This window comes from Meleagris gallopavo, chromosome 11, assembly GCF_000146605.3.
Source record: "Meleagris gallopavo isolate NT-WF06-2002-E0010 breed Aviagen turkey brand Nicholas breeding stock chromosome 11, Turkey_5.1, whole genome shotgun sequence".
NCBI classification, from domain to species: domain Eukaryota; kingdom Metazoa; phylum Chordata; class Aves; order Galliformes; family Phasianidae; genus Meleagris; species Meleagris gallopavo.
Window position 1 is genome coordinate 8,565,219 of NC_015021.2, and position 15,079 is coordinate 8,580,297.

Consider the following 15,079-nt stretch of genomic DNA (forward strand, 5'->3'; position numbering starts at 1 on the left):
CATGCTGTGCAGTGCCTCAGAGGGGTGACAAGGTGTATGTCTACAGCCCCAAGCCTGAAGCAGAAGCAGGTTATTTTAACTAAAATCCAGGTACTCCAACATTCTGGAGGTCTCTGGATAGACAGCCAGCTGTAGACAAATCAGACCATGGGAGCCTGACACGCCGCCCAAAACTGACGAGGAACGTTTCTTGGGAAGCTTATCATTACCAACAAAGCAAAGAATGGGGTTTGGATTTGCATATGTGCTAGTGATGCAAATACCACATGAATTTGCCCAAGCAATAGCAAGTGTTTCCATAGAGCTTGGCAAATCACAGAGAAGGCTCCCAAACAATATAGGAATCACAGGTAAAGTGCACAGCACCAGCTTTCTAATATCAGGCCTGATTAAACAAACTAACAAACAAAAAATTGTGACCTTATTTCTTCCCTATATCACATCATCTCCCCACTTTACTAGGTTTATAAATTGGAACCACATGTCACATAGAAGCGTTGTTATATTTGTTGACTAAAAAGCGCATTTGAAAAGAAAGTAAAGCAAGTAAGCTTGACACTAAAAAATTAACCCAATGTTTCTCAATGTTCAGACCAGCACAACAGAGGTTACAAAAGATTGGTGTAAATGCAGCTCACATCCAGTCAACCTTTCAGATACCAGTACATGTTCCACCTTCAAAGTACAAGAAGAAAGTTTTTCAAAGGCTAATGACTATATAATAAAACAGCCCAAGGCCATAACAGCTAGCGGAACCCCAACCACATCAAGAGGAACGTAAGCACAGTCTCTGGAAACAGAGTAAAAATCATAAGGACTGAAGCAACGGCCTCAAGCAGTGAACGCAACCTGGGCTCTGATGAGTACACGCTTTTTCCCAAACTGCCACCTGGACATCAGCACTGGAGCCTCTCTCGTTGGCCACTGCCAACCATGAGCTCAGCCCAAAGCACAAAGCCCTTGGGCACCTGCCCTGGGACTGCATTGATGGCACTTCTACAATGCCAGGGACCCAGCAGAAAGCAGAGCCTGGGTAGCCTGCAACTTCTGAATGAACGGGCACTCTGCAAAGAAATTGATTTTGTGAGTCCTTTCGTCAAACCCACATTACACAGATACACTTCTAATGTTAACTGTCAGTGTGTGTTGAAGAAAATCCAAAATCCTTAGCAATCCTACAAAATAATCATCAAATTTGTTTGGTGGCAATCAAGATCTATGGCAATACAGTAAAACTTCCTACAGCTCTACAGTAATCTCCATACTTCTTTATATCCACAGAAATATTTACAAATGTACAACAAAAAGTTGTACCAGTAGGGAAGAAAGTGGGAAAATGTACAAGAAATCATTGCCCCAAACTTCTGCATTGCATCTAACTGAAACCAAATGCAATTATACACTGGGGATGGAGGCCACTCAAAAACAAATTAAACAACCCCTCTCCCCCCACTAAAAATCTTTCAGAAGCAACATCAGATGCCACACAAATGATTTGGCTAAGCTGCTGGCCCTGCAATCCTCTCCAATATAACAGCTCCAAGACCCATCTGACAGGCTTCCCGCAAGCTCTGCCAGGGCATACACAGAAACCGTTTGGTGGAGAGCAGAGTGCTTCTGGTGTGCGTTAGGTTACAGAACCTGCAGTGGGCTGAGTGACACGACACAGCCACTGCCTTGGCCATCTTCCTCTCTGCAATAGACCTACGCTGGAAGAAGGTGCTGAGGAGGCACCAGGAGCACTGCTGAAAGTGTAAAAGACGTTTCGGACAGCTGTACAGACAAAAACAAACAGGTAGGGGTTTGACAGCTTTCGCTTCACATCTTCAACCACATCAAAGCTGTCTCACACCTTTCATGCTTTCGATAGCACCAAGGACTGGACAAGCGGTTGTCAGGCTCAGTTAGTTCCCATAGCATCCACTCAGCAATGATGAAACTCAGTACCGAGTCTGAGATGCAACAAGGATTAACCATCAGAGAATACAGTAAACAAACACCTTTCAGTGAACAAAATACTGAGAAAAATAAAGCAATGTATTTTTTCTCCATCCCAGTCCTCCATTTCAGCAGCAATAGGCAGAAAATTCTTCAAGAACTTTCACTCGCAGTAATTAAGCCATGACAGCTCAAGGTCAGGAATTAACACAGAGCAGGAAGAGCTTGTCACACTGCACATGTGGTTACATCCCAGCAACCTCCAACTTCCATACACTGCACAGCTCAGCCCAAATTTAAAATCCAACTGAAAGCCTGAATCTGAAAAAAATTATCTCCTAGTTATTGCAATGCAATAGAGGCACACAGAAGGATCATCCTATGCCTTTCATCACTTCAACAGGAGAGAACCTCTTAGAGGTGGCTGTTATTTATGCAGTAATATCAAGATGAAATATTTTAATTGATAACGAACTGTTCTACACACAGCAGTGTTTTGTCTTACACGTTCCACTTTAATCCTTGTTTATAGCTGGTCAAAAACAATACCAAAACCAAAAAAGCCTCAGCCTGTTCTGAACTACCTCACTTCACAATCCAGAACAACCGATCTTTCTATGAAGCCCACTTATCTCACACAAAATCTTCATAAGCAAACCAAAATAGGCATATAGCTGCAAGCTCTCATCACATAAAAATAGCCACAGAAAATAATAACACCAAATAAAACAAGCAGAGACAAAAACTACAGGATACCAAGGTCTAAGCCAAATGAGTTGCATAAGAGAGCTGTGTCAGAACTACAGGTCAATTACAGCCCTGATCTATTTTGCTTTTCTTAATATGGACAAAACAAAGACCACAAAGCATTTTCATGAGTAACTTTAAAAAATGTGGGGCACTGTTCCTCTTTAAGTTAAACGCATAACACTAGCAATGTGATCTGAAGCTAAATTCAGTTACCTGTCTTCATGAAGCAGAACCAGCTATCACGGTTCTGTTTCTCCAGGGGGTGGTTCAGAGCAGAGCTCTGTACCCAGCAGCTGTGACTCAGCCTTAGAAGCAGCCCCACGTTCACTTTACTCACAGCCTCAGCATGCTATGGCTCACCACTGTGAAATTCCCTTTGGTATCCAAACTGTGTAAGGTGATCCATCTCGATGGCGCTGGTTTAGAACTAGACAAGATGGAAGGACGATCTTCAGTCCTTCCAATAAAGACAATAAAACAATCAAAAGACTCAGAGTTCTTATTGGCACTGAGCAATGAAAGGCGTTCAGCTAAAGGAGAAAAGGACAGCAACTTTCAAATGGCAATTTAGGATCAACAAACAAGACAAGCAAACAAACAAACAAAAATCCAATCACTTAAAAAAAAAAATTCCAAGAATGATTCAAGTGTTTCTCTTCTGCTCTGCCACCTTGAAACGAAATGCCTCTGGGCAAAGCAGAAGTGGAACACCTCACTGTTAATGAAGCTTAACAAAAAAAGACTCTGGCAGATACAGAGTTTTTCCCTCTCTCTCTGTTGGCCAATCTACCATCCTCTGAATCTGAGAGCAGCACATAGAAATCAAGATTAGCACAGTCTCTGTGCGAGGGGGAGACCCTGCAGACACACTCAGTGTTGGAGGGAGCTGGATGGTGTTGATAACAGCATCCTTGGAGAGATTCCAGGCATGAGTGTGTCAGATGTGAGGGTGCTCAGCAGCTCAAATCACAATGTTCTAGGCTGCACACGACCATTAAATAAAAACAGCAATGTTCTTTTGATTTCTGATGACTCACAAACAAGCGCTTAGATTTGCTTTATATTAATTCATAAACAGAGTCAACTGAGTAACATTTTCCAGCTCATTTCCACGTCCAGACCAGATTAAAGCACAAGTGATTACTCAGCTGGTTGTTTCTGTAGCTGCAAAGTTGGTGACAAAGAACAAGTCGTTTGGATTGAACAGATCCATTTGTACATACATGCAAGCTCTTCTACCTCCTGTCAGAGCCATCACCCACTAACATCCCCAAGTGGTGCTGTATTTCACTCCAGTTCTCTGTATCTGCTGTATGGAAGCGAAGAGTTGGAAGCTGCAGTCTCTGCAATCACACCAGCAGTGCCCCTCTTTCAATAAATCCATACCTGCACATGCTGCAATGTGAGGCTCCAAGGCTGGAGGCCCAGCTAGCTGAACTGCTGGGGAGCAGTGCAGGCAGAGGCAGAAGGATCCATCACCCCGTGCAATTCCCCAGCACATAAACAGAGGTGTCTGCAACAGCTCATGAGCTGCCAACCACCGGTCTGCAGTCACTGAGCACCCTGAGTGCTCACACTGCAAAACTCTGTCTTTCAGTACATGCGCGTAGGTTGAATGCCAGAAAAAAGGTTGATCTCGCATGGATTTTCATTACTCTAAAGCAGTATTTGAGAATAGAAAATCGCTGTTTATAAACAGAAACCCCTGGGACAGGGTCTGCAGCACAGCAATTCCTGTACATGTGAGACCTGAGTGAAGTACTGGTTCTTTTGGTGCCATACCATAGCACAATTATGGCCCACACTTTGTTCTAAAACCTACTTTTGAAGTTAGTTATTTGGTATAGCACGAAACACCAGCTCAACTGGAGTTGTTAAGGAGCAACATTACCTCCCCATCACTGTTTTTTGATAAAGAAATCTTATATTCATTTAATGAATTGAAGGCCATTCTGAATTCAGACATTCCCTCTGTCTCAAACTCTTTGAAACACCTTGAAGATGCTCTGACAAAGCATTTTGTCACAATTTTGGATGTGGCCTTGGATGTGGTAATGCATTTTCTTCTCACTGCTGTCTCATAGATGCAGAAGCACTCCAAAACAAATCTCAGTGCTCCCAACCAAATCAACAAATATTTATTTGCATTTTACACAGAGAAACTAAGGACGGAGCCCTCACCTTGGCTCTGCAAAGATCTTGTGGCAGTAAGTTAGCTACTTGAAAACACTAAGAGAAGGACAACTCTTGGTTGCTGTTTCCTGTGATCTTCTCCATGCAGCCTGTTTTCTTCAGTACTTGCAGACACCAGTTTCATTTCCCAGTTCCACTGGTAAATGCCTAATATGGTGAAGCCATGCAAATTTACTGCTGTTTACTTCCCAAATCCCCCCTTTTAAAGTGTGCATACTTAATTTTATATAAACGAGAGCCCATTAGCAGAGTTAAATAGTGAGGCTAAACAATGCATGTTTCAGTAGCTGATTGTTATGAAGCATTTTGTGAAGCTACTTCCACTTTGCTCCCAGTGCCAGCTTTAAGGGCTTTGTTCTTTATGACTAAAACAACCTCCAAAGGGTGGATTGCAACAGATTTTGAACTAACACAGCAGTCAAATTAAATGTACTTCAAAGACATCCTGCAGCAGTCCAAGCTGCTGCTTAATTCCATATATTACTCCGTGATATATATCAACAGTGATTATTTCACCACTAACATATGCAGTGAGTATTACCTGAACTAAAAGTCATCACTAACAATACTTGTTGTGATGAAGGAGGAAAAATTCCAACAAATGCATTTTACCTTCAGCTACCTCCAGCACTCGAAAGCAAATCTACAAAGCTCTAATGGTTAATGAACTGCTGTGTGTTTCCGTTTGCTCTTGCTCCTCACTCACTCCTCTTTCAGGTGGAGAGACTTTACCTGTCTCGTACTCTGGTGCCAAACTCAGAGCAGCAAAGGAGTTGCACATTACATGCCAGAATACACAGACTTGGTTCTCAGTGTACGCACAGAAATACTCCAAGAACCTCAGCTGTGCTACAGAACTGAAAGAGGAACCTGGGAGCAGGATGAGCAGGGGCTGAGGAGAGCGAGGACAGCCATGTTCCCGTTCAGCACTGCTCACCAGCAAACCCACAGGCACTTAAATGAGAGGGGGAGCACTGGCAGAACTGAACAGAAAACAACAGCATGCCGGAAAACAAGTTTCAGTTTCTGGTTTAGTTCTTCCATTTTCTCTTGGAAATGATAGCAGCTTTATGATCTCCCTTTTCCTTCTCTTCTTTATGAATGAATTTAAGATGGGTTCATACAGTGGCAATCAATGAACAATCTACAACATGAAATGAATCTGTGAGTGACCCTGAGATCCAATTTTCTAAGACAAATTAAGACAATCACTTTTAGAGGCTCTAATACAAACCTTTGCATTGCTATCTTTGTTTACAGCAGGTTCCTTTATCCCTCCCATTAACTGTGTTTTTGCAATGCAGGATATATTCACAGGCTGCCTCTCAAAACCTATTTCCATAAAAGATCTAATCTCAATCAACTGCTACATCCATTCTCTAACATTAAGAGCGTGTGACTACCAAAGACCTCTATGTCTTAGAGCTGACAAATAGAATCACCAACTTAGTTTAAAACATAACAGAACAGTAACTCTGCTCTTCCCCTAATATTAATTAATGGGTTGGGTTTGTTTCTGAAAGTTCTGAAGTACCAAACACAGGAAGAACACCACCACAAGCATGCTGATGCCTGGCTCTGCTCACAGGGGGTTGTTTGTTTCCTATTTTATTTCAGAAAAAGAAATCTAACAACTTGAGCATGAGGTTACATAGTAAGATATTATCAAAGGGCCCCAAATGTGAGAAGTCTAGAAGCAAGTGAAGACCAAAACAACCCTTCTCTTATCAAGTCAACAGTTCAAACCTAGATTGGGGTCAGAAAGTCACTTTTGAAAACAGTGATAACGTTTTCCACTGTTTGTAGCTATGTTACCAAGAATTACAAAATATTTGGTACGAAAAGAAAGCAAAAACCCTTCATTTTCATCAGTTGCAAGGCTCAGCACTGTAATACATACTACACAGCATTTTTCAGATTCCTTCATTAATGAAGTTTCAGTAGTTCAAAGCATGACCTTTTCCTACAGACCTACTTCTCACCACAGAAAAAGCATGCCCTTCAGTGCATGGCCTGTGCATCTGCACAGAGAGCTGAGCAGCTCTGACTCTGCATGAAGGAAACACTGGCACAGAGCAGAAGCACTCGGGGAATCCTTTGCAAAGAGAGCGACCTGCTTGGCAGGGCTCCACCACAGGTGAATTACAACCGTAGGTACTGTTGGATAAACAGCACTAACCAGGTCAAGAACAATTCTGTATTCAATACGATCCAATTGCAAAGTAATTCCTGATGCTGAGATGAACCACAAAGAGCAAGGTGGAAAGAATAAAAGACAGCATTCTTAAATTTCTATATAACAGCTCCAAAACCACAAGGCTGAAGAGGAGCCCGAGGAGGGCTGGACTGAAAGCAAATGCTGAGTGCTGCTCCCACAGGCAAGGTGTGGAGGAGTATAATGGTTCCACTATAATAAAAGTGGCACCACCACACGGTAACGAAAACTTGCTCTTGGTACAAGTCTTAAGAAAAGACCAGAACAACATTTCCCTTAACTCCTTTCCTTTCAAGTTCTCGCCTGTGACAAATCAGAAAGCAAACATGGAAGTCCCCCACAACCCAGCCTTATTTCTCATAAGTACATCGGAGGGAGCAAAGCACATCACAGAAAGCAGAAAATCACACAACGCTTACACCATCTCATTTGCTGCTGCATCCCAAGAAGTCTTTCTTGGAGTAAACCAAACCCATTCATCACTGAACACAGAGGCGTGGACTCAAAGCGTCAGGAATGCTCTGATTTCTGAAGACCACCCAGTTTTCAGGAAGACTGTAATTATGTACATCTCTTTATTACTCCACAAACAGTTAAAACGTAGCAGAAGCATCAAGTGACGTTCCAGGTCAACAATGTCCATTAGATAAATGAAGCAGCATCGTAATATTGGTTTATATTAGGTCTGGCTTTGAGATCCTTATTTCATTTCATTTTCACCACCCTCTAGAGTATCGGCCTAAAAGAAAAAAAAAGAACCACCTTAAAAAGAACATAGCAAAGGCACACTACAGCGATGTGCTGCAGTGAGAAACAAAGGCCATAAGTGCTTTGCCTTCCTCACGTCTACTAGAAGTCCACTGGAAAAGTAATAACAGAGGAAATGGATATAAATAGAAGGGGGAGGGGGGGGTTATCGCTCACATTTCTTTTCCCTTTACAACAATAAATATTCTATCTTTTAATATCATGCTTTAAAAAGAGTCCAGCTGCTGTACTACAGTCTGCATAGACCTCCTTTTTACAAATAATTCCTCCTGTAAAAAAAATATTTTTCTAATACAAGAAGGGAGATTTTCTTTCACCAAAAGCATTTTCAAGGAGAGCAGGCAAATCAGGCTGTGCATCAGCTGGCACAGCTCATCATATGGGGTGATGTACATGTGGTTGTTTTACTAACTGAGGCCACATAAAAATATATCTACAGCTTTTCCATTGTAATTCAAAGCACATAATGTTTCTCTGCTATACATTTCAACTGCCTTAGCAGCAGCAAAGTAATTTTCAATTAGCTGTTTGCACTCATAGTAGCATCTCAAGTGCTTCCAGGTCCGCGATTGCAGATAATACCTATCTTCAAGGACTTAAATGCAATAAAATTTTATTAAGCAAAGACACCAAAGAAAGGGAAGAAACAGCCCCATCCCCAGTGCCCTGATGAGAACACACAGCGATAACTGAACTTCTCCAAGCTCCAGCAGCAGCCGTGTGACATACTTAGAAACAGAACCTAATTACGGCAGGTCCCCAGCCAGTGCTTTACCCACAGCATTTGTCACCCAGGAGAATTAACATGGAAGCTTCAACATTAAACAAAATGGAGTAAAGGAAAAATTACAGAGACTGAAGTTCCTTACTTAAAAAGAAGAAAGAGATAAAGTCTTCTGCCATTTTATGGCAAAGAGCAACTCTGTCATTTTATGGTGGATATGACTTGGAATTCAGTGTTTTTGCAGTAACAGAAAATATGAAAGCACCCAATATATGGATTCAATTTCAAAAGCTACACAGGTGATGCAGATCTGGATAAAACTATTACAAATTCAGATGAGCAATGATAAAGCAAAAGCTTGATTGTGGTCTTAACACGACAACTAGTTTTGTTTTCACATTCCTGTAAATGTTGGTTTTCATTAGGAACTCATTTCTGTCAAATGATGGAATCGCAGGAGTTTGAAGGGACCTCAAGAGATCGAGTCCAACCCCCTGCTACAGCAGGTACCCTACAGGGAGCCTAAACCAGGCCACACAGCTCGGCATCCAGCTGGGTCCTGAACATCTCCAGATAAGGAGACTCCACATTCTTTCCAGGCAACCTGTTCCAGCTGCTGCCCTTACTGTAAAGAAGTTCTTCCGTATGCTAGTATGGAACTTCCTATGCTCAAGTTTTAGGCCATTGCTCTTATCCTGTCACTTCATACCACTGAGAAGAGCCTGGTCTCATCTATTTGCCTCTCACCTCCTTTTAGTTATTTATAAACATTAATCAGATCCCATCTGAGTCTTCTTTTCCCCAGGCTGAACAGACCCAGGTCACTCTGTCTTTCGTCATATGGGAGATGCTCCAGGCCCTTAATCATGCTTGTGGCCCTCCACTAGACTTCTTCCAGTAGATCCCCTTCATGGCCACAAGGGCACACTGCTGCCTCATGGCCAATCTGTTTTCCACCAGGACCCCCAGGCCCTTCTCTGCAGAGCTGCTCTCCAGCAGCTCAGCCCCTGACCTGTACTGATGTATGCAGATATTCCTCCTCAGTGCAGGATCCTACCCTTGCTCTTGTTAAATCTCATCAGGTTCCTCCCTGTCCAGCTCTCCTGTCTGTCCAGGTTTTGTTGAGTGACAGCACAGCCTTCAGGTGTGCCTGCCACTCCTCCCAGCTTTACATCATCAGCAAACCTGCTGAGGGCGGTCTCTATCCCTCTATCCAAGTCACTGACAAAGATGGTGAATGAGATCAGACCCAGCACCAACCTGCACTGTTAATTACAAATAACCTTTTTTTGTACAGCACCTGTCTGCTATGCTTGGTGCTTTGCCTCTTCATACACAGCGCCCAAAGTAGAAACTACTATCAAAACAGAAAAAGGAAGTTGAAAAGGAAGTTAAGATAACGGCGTGGGAAAAGCAGTGCACTAGATTTGAAATTTTAGGAGAGGTAGAAGTCAGCCAAATAGTGGATTTTTGTGTACTTGGATCAGCTGAAGTCTAACAAGCTCTGCAGAATCACATTCAGTATTTAAAACTGGTACCCCGATACTTAAGGCAACGAGTCAGTAAAATACATATATTCTGATATTGCTCAGATAAAGCACATAGATCATTATCTTGAGCTTCGCAGAATTTTCAACATACCTATGTCATCTAATTCAAACATAAAAAACATTTTTAATTGAAAAGTTATTTTAGAATATGACTAACACAACCAGTAGGCATAATCAGTACTTCTGAAGTGCCAGGAAGCACAACTGGTCTAGGATGAACACTCACCACATTCCACACATTTTTTAAAACCTATTTAGAAGTGGTATCCCCTTATCTTTAAACATCATTTGAGATTTTGTGATATTACCAAGTTTTATCTGAAACTGTATCAACATAATAAAAATAAGTGAAGAAATGTCAGTTACATAGATGGAGGCAGCCTATCAGTATAACAGAAAGTTGTGGGGGGTTTTAGTTATTATTTGGAATAACATACAAAAGGACTTTTGTCAAAGGCACTCTGTGCCTCTAGACAGGGATATTTCAAAGAAGCTGAACAATATCACCCTGCAAAGGGGTGATCATCTTTTCTCACTTCTGTTGTTACAAACCAGAAAGTAAAGTTTCTTTCTTCTTCTTTTTTTTTTTTTCCTAGCAAGAGCTTTGTGTCACTTGCTGCTGACAATCTGCCAAACTAAGAATGCCTTTTCTCACTCAAGTGGGTTCACAATTACTGCTCACTGCCTTCCAGTCAGCACTTATCACACCAATTCCCAAATACACTCCTCAAGTACCTACCACACAGCTCTCCTCCACACCCAGACATGTGCCCTTCACACTGAAATCACTCCTAAGAGTAAACAGCTTTGAACAGCTCTGCAGATGCTTCACCTCCTTACATCATGGCTCGGTCCCAACGTCAGGAGGGTGCACACGAGATTTGTGAAGCTTCTATATTCAAACCTGAATATGTCTGTCTATCACACTAAGTACTTCTCTGCCCAAGGACTCCTGCTTATCACTCAGCCAATCCTACCTACATACCTTCCAGAGCATCTTAGTGAGAAACAGGTAAATTAAACGTCTCATAAAACCATCTGAGAGCAGTGCTGTGAGCCTCTGAAAACATCAAATCCATCTTACAGAAAGCAGCTATTGCACTTTCAGCAGAAAAGCTTTGCTGTCCAGCAGACAATTCCTACGTTTATTTCTGAAATACACCATTTCTCTGTTTACATATGCTTTCTGAATACTCAAACAGACCTTCAAAACCACTGAAAAATGACAAATGCTTCATAACAATACTGCATAATAAAACCAAAGAGATGCTAATATTCTTATTAATTCCTATTAACTGACAACATCCCTAAAAGCAGATGCTCTCACATCTTCCATAAATGTATTTCTCCACCTCTACCACCTAGCTCAGCTCCCACGCACATGCCACCATTTCATCCAACCTCAAGACCTGCATACTTGAACCCATCTTAGCATCCCCACACACTTCTAACTCCAGTCAGCGCACGGGCTGGGGGCAAGGGGAGTACAACAATGATCCAAAGAAGGGCAAACGTTGAGGTCCCAGTGGACTCCTCATTAATTAATTTGGAATTGATGAAAAATTTTAAGATGTGGACAAAAATCTCTGTTTCCTACATTGGACACAAGACGAAAGGGAACAAAAGCCTCAGAAGAACACCGGGAAAAGAAGTTTAGAATATTCACTCTAAAACTTTGGTATATCCCAAAACTCCTTTTCCAAAAGGACACTAAGGACACTTGTTAAACCTCATCAGGTTCCTCCCTGTCCAGCTCTCCTGTCTGTCCAGGTTTTGTTGAGTGACAGCACAGCCTTCAGGTGTGCCTGCCACTCCTCCCAGCTTTACATCATCAGCAAACCTGCTGAGGGCGGTCTCTATCCCTCTATCCAAGTCACTGACAAAGATGGTGAATGAGATCAGACCCAGCACCAACCTGCACTGTTAATTACAAATAACCTTTGTAATAAATGCACTTATTACTTGTAAGACACATAAAAAGAAATCAGAAATCACAGGCTTCTCACCTCCGCCTCTTACAAGTAAATTCATGCAATTTACCATCACATACAGACACAAAAATGAAATCCACAACACAAATTCTTTTTCCACTATAGGACATATCCGTACCATTCAGTCACAGTTTCTGCAGGCAAGTGTATTTATACAGCTATTCTACGAGCAGTATTCATCATTCTTCAAGACCTCTTGGGAAGGTCCTCATTTTCAGAGGCAGATCTATTTCACCCATTTCTATCTCACTCCACCCGTGCCCCAAGGCACCAGACCTCACTTGCTCAGATGTTTCTGTTAACAATAAAAAAAAGAAATAAATGTGAAGAAGTAAAAAATCTGGGATCATTTAGCAACTGAACTTCAGAAGTAAAACAGTTCAGCGTTACAGCAACGTGTAGACTAAATTGCACAAGCATAAAACTGGATGCTGCTATCTGTGATGGAATCTCTTTTAGGATAGCTTGATGCAGAATTCACAACACTTATGTAAAAAATTAGAGGAGTTACTACTGCAAATCATACCAAGATATATAACTTTTTGTAGTTCAGTTTCACGGAGAACATTAAAAACCAACACTGCTTATCAAAAGCATGCATTTAATAGTTCTGAAAGAAGCAAAGTACTGAAGTTTATATCATGTAAGTTTTGCATTAAGACAGTAACTACAGTACTCATTTTGATGCTCTTTTTAAAGTAAATAAAGTATTTCCATATATGTAGACTGTCTCAAAGTCAAAATAGTAATTTTGATTAATTCCAAACTTAAAAACAAACAAACAACAAAATTATCACATCTGCCCCCAAACTTTTAAATAAACAAAGCAACTGAAAAACATTTGGGGCATTCTGTCTCAGCCAAAGCCACAAAGCAGAGTAGCAGACACCTTACCAAGGACAGCCCTGTCTGGGTGCAGTCCCTGTGGCCACATCCTGCAGCACGCTGCAACGAAACTTGGGCTACCTAGAGCTGCCAAACCAATAAACAGAGCAAACAAATCCATGGGAGGTGCTGCAACTGCTCCCATCTCATGCCTTGTCAGAGGAAGCTTTTTTGACATCGTCAGTTTTATTATTGTTTCTATTATCTCTGAAGCCAGCAAGTAAATCTGATTATTCTGCTCACAACACACTCACAGCCTGTTTACTCACTGGGGCCTCACCCTGCAACTGTAACCCACGTAAATGGAGGCCCATTCCTGAATGTACTTCCACCGAAAATTCACACATGAAGATTTACTCATGTAAAATCAACAGCCTGTAGAACAGTTGGGTCAGTGCTGCACACAAAGCAGCAGACACCTCAGGCGCTGCACAAACACAGAGCCTCAGCCTCAGTAACTGCACAGCCTGCGACTGCTGGCAGCCCTGCCACACTGTCAGCCCGGACTGCAGGCACAGACCTTGTGTCACAAAGCAGAACTGTGCAATTACAGCTTTTCATTGTGAATTCTTAAAATTAATTTTAAAATCTCTGCTTCTAACGTAAGTCAGTATTTGCCACAAGAGCTGACGTAGTTATCCCAGCAAAACACACTGCAGCCCTGTGAAGGCCATCAGCACCGCCACAAAGCAAAGCTCAGTGCACTAACGCTGACGTTTCTCTTCCCTCTGGATTCCAGGTCCTCACATCTGAGGCAAACAAAGTGAGATTTGAGATGCAGACTCTGACACCACAGGTATTAATGCTATGGGCACATCAACATGAACACAAACACTCATTAACAAACAAGCTTTCCTATGTACCTGTACAAATGTTGTTTACTTCATGTTCTCTCTCTCCTGCATTGCTTTCACAAAAACTGCCAGTTGTGAAAAAGTTAACCGAGTAACTTGCGCTCTGCTGCTACCAAGCACAACAGGCCAGAAAACCCACCTAAAGCCTAAACAGCAACACGGACTCTACATAAAACGGAATGTCAAATGACAACAGCTCACCAACATGGGGCCATGTCCAGGTAAGCTGCCTGGTGATAAGAGGCACAGAGCCCAGGGCAGTTTCGACATGCATCCCCGGATCCATGAGAAGGCAGCGAGCTGCCTGAGCTCTCTGGAGTACATGGCAGCTGTCAAGCTGAGCAGCCAAGCACCAGCACACTCTTCCACCGCCAGCTGAAAGTAAAGCAGCTCATATTTTTCCTGTCCCTGTCCAGCACGTGGAGCATTCCATCAGCTTGTATTTTGATGGGAGTTTGTTTTTTAAAAAGTCACGTTTGCCAAACAGAGCGTATTGCAGACACAGGCAGCATAACAGAAAATGTGCAACTCTTTACACGCACATTAAGTGTGAGCACAGCTTCCCAGAAAGCTAAAGGCATTAAAGCAGTGAGAACAGATGCGATGCATTCCCTGATGGCTACATCACAGGAGACAAAGACAGATTATTTTTTATTATTTTTTGTTCAGGAGCCATTCCTACACCAGAATGTGGAGTTCTGCCAAAGTTCCACGGACAATTGGGGAACCAGCAAGTCTATGACATCAGATATTCCAGGGAAGTGAAACTTGACTTAACGGAAGTGATTTTTGTTACAGGAAAACAGATGCTGAAATAGGCACTAACAAAAGTATTTTAAGACCATACGCGGGGGCGGTTCTTTTTTAATAACTTGAAATAAGTCTATAATGGTAGCAGGAATCCCAGCTAAGCACGTTCCCAAGTCAATCCATAGGACAGTGCCCTCGATAGCCCCGAGATCCGCGATACGCGTACACACCGAGGCCAAGCGAGGAGCTCTGAGCGCTGCCGCTCCAGCCCCTGCCCTCAGCTCACCGCTGACATTTCCGGACCCAGCGCTCCCCAGCAGCCTGCATTCCAACGCACCGCCCCGACGCCTCGACACAAGTGCTGAAATACATTATTTCTTCACGAGCGGCTCTTCCTAACGGCAAGATGCGCCTCACGAAGCCGGCTCTCACCTGGTCAGCAGCTCTGGAACCACAGCGCT

General features: G+C 42.5%; 1 protein-coding gene across 2 annotated transcripts in view; it reads right to left on the minus strand.

Moving 5' to 3' along the window:
* Nucleotides 1–15,068, minus strand: part of LOC104912581 (phosphatidylinositol 4,5-bisphosphate 3-kinase catalytic subunit beta isoform-like) — a 39,927-nt gene extending 24,859 nt beyond the window's left edge. For both annotated transcript variants that reach the window (XM_010716456.3, XM_019618974.2), the window contains exon 1: nt 15,051–15,068. The gene's annotated coding sequence lies outside the window, so the exon portion shown is untranslated. The remainder of the gene's footprint in view (nt 1–15,050) is intronic.
* Nucleotides 15,069–15,079: the final 11 nt, after the last annotated feature.